General features: G+C 54.7%; 1 long non-coding RNA gene across 1 annotated transcript; it reads left to right on the forward strand.

Annotated features, from left to right (window-relative positions):
• Window positions 1-827: 827 nt before the first annotated feature.
• On the forward strand, window positions 828-1953 carry LOC134162460 (uncharacterized). Its single transcript, XR_009964334.1, has 2 exons — window positions 828-1190; window positions 1278-1953. It is a non-coding gene; the product is annotated as an uncharacterized LOC134162460 (long non-coding RNA).
• The last annotated feature ends 309 nt before the right edge of the window (window positions 1954-2262 follow it).

Raw genomic sequence — 2262 nt, forward strand, 5'->3', positions numbered from 1 at the left:
CTGTTTGGGGACATCTTGCCACATTTGTGGCAAGATTGGGGCTTCAGCAGCATTCCCCTAAGCCAGAGGCTGGCAGAGCAATCACTCCCTTCTGACTGTGCAGGGCAGGAATTTGGGGTTTGTGGCTCTCTGACAGTCAGGCATTGGGTCACAGCATCCAGGGTGAGCAGCCCCAGCACAGTGGCCTCAGTGCTCCTGTGCCCCAGCCTGGCTGCACCCTGGGATTGATTCTGTCCTCGAAAGGAGATGCTTGCCTTGCCTGCAAGCAGTGTCACTCCCCGTGCACCCCTGCCTGCACACACATGTGTGCAGAGACAAACACATGCACACCCACGTGCTGCTGCTGCTGGTGAAGCCCATTGCATGGTTGCTATCACAGACCATGTTTAATTACACTGTGGAGCTCATTACCACAGGAAGCAGCAGGAGCCAAGAATTAAGTAAGACTTTAGAAGGGGATCGGCCATTTGAGCAGACAATAAGAATATCCAGAATTGTCATAATTCATGCCGATAAAAATTCTGGAAAGGATGTACAACTCTTCGCCTTGGGGTTTAAGCCAAGTAGAAGAGACCAGGAGACTTGGTCTGAGAGGAGGGGCGTTGGGGGACAGATTACCTCACTGTCTGGCTATGGCTGTGGCCCTGCACCTCCCTGAAGGGAGCCCTGGTCTTTATCAGTACCAGGGCACAGGGCTTGGTGCCCCGGGCTGGCCCCAGGGGCATCTCCTGGCCCCCCGCACCCAGCAGTGCCATGGGGACAGGTGATCTTATCTGCTTATGGGAGGGAGGGACGGAGGGAGGAAGCGATGGGGAATCTCCCCCCAACAACATGGGGCACATCCTAACAGGGTCCTGGTCCACCCCCATGGCCACCATGGGGATGCAGGGCAGGTACTCCCACATCAGCCCGTGGTCAGGGCCAACCCTGCATCCCTGCCTGAGCCAGCAGTGAGAGCTGGTGGGACTCGGGTGGGAGGCTGGTCTTGCCCTGGTCACGCAAACAGGGCTCCTCACTGGGGGCCACAGAGGAAGGCAGTTACAGTTTAACTCGCTCAGCCCACAGAGCCTGCTGTCGGGAGCGCCTAATGATTAAAGGAGGAGGCATGAACTCTGCCTGCTCTCCTCAGCCTTGCTACCGAGTTACATGGAGCCAGGCAAGTCAGGACTTCACCCCATCGCAGCCGCCAGGTCTGTCTCGTTGCTGCTACATCCTTCAAATCCTTGTGTCTTCACAAAGGTTTCTCATTATTTGCCTTCTTGGTATTCAAAACCTAGTGAATGGCTCAGTTCACTCCTTTGTTGGGGACTTCAGAGGAAGAGGAAAGAGGAGAGAGGAGGAGGTCTGCAGCCATGGATCACAGCAGGAGAGCTGTACCCTGATCCACCCTCCACCCTGAGGAGCTCAAGATCCAGATATCCCCTGTGGGCACCTGACAGGCTTCCCAGGGCTGCACTTTGGAGGACCACGAGGGTAGGGGCAAACTGGACAGAGGATAACGTGTAACCATTGAATGTGAAGTGGTAGCCTGCCATGTAGCTCCATTTGACCTCTGGAGCAGCACCCCCCCCAGCCAGTAGCACCATCCAGATGGGGGGCATCACTCACAGGAACCCTTCCAATGCATCATTGAGGTGAGGAAAGGCAAATGCACAACATAGAGTTGCTGCATTGCCCTTTGTGCCCCATGCCGACAGAGGGGAAAAGCATGTTTGCAGATGTCCATCTCCAAAGGCAACAGTTTCTGCCCATTCCATGGACCCCCTGTCTGGCTCCTGTCTCTTCTCAGCACGGTGTCCCTGGGTCCAGGATGGATTTTACTTGGTGATGTCAGGCGTGATGAATCCTGGTTTAATTGACCGTGGGCGAAATCGTGCTTCGATGGTTAATGTTATACTCGGGGCTGGGAAAACTACTGCAAGATCATAGCAATTAGAGCTGGAAATGATTCAAGTCATCTAATTTATTTCCTCTCTCCCCCCTCCTTGTCTCTCCTGGGGAGGGGGGCAGTAAGGTTCCCAACAATACGTCTCCCTGCGCGTTGTCCAGTCCTGTCTCCCTGACTCAAGGAGCAGAGCACCCACGTGTCCCTGGGGAGACGATTCCACCGCTTGAAAGACGTCAACATTAGGAAATGTTTCAGAAGTTTAGCCTATATTTCCTTTTGCGGAGTGCCACAAATTCCCAGGTCATGAGCTTTATGCCTCAAGGAAACTGGCTGCTTCCCACGAGGGCAGCGGCTGGGAAGAAGGTGGTGGTTTC

Source organism: Pezoporus occidentalis, unplaced genomic scaffold (assembly GCF_034315485.1).
Source record: "Pezoporus occidentalis ecotype Australia unplaced genomic scaffold, CSIRO_AGI_Poc_V1 ctg19, whole genome shotgun sequence".
Classification (NCBI taxonomy): Eukaryota; Metazoa; Chordata; class Aves; order Psittaciformes; family Psittacidae; genus Pezoporus; species Pezoporus occidentalis.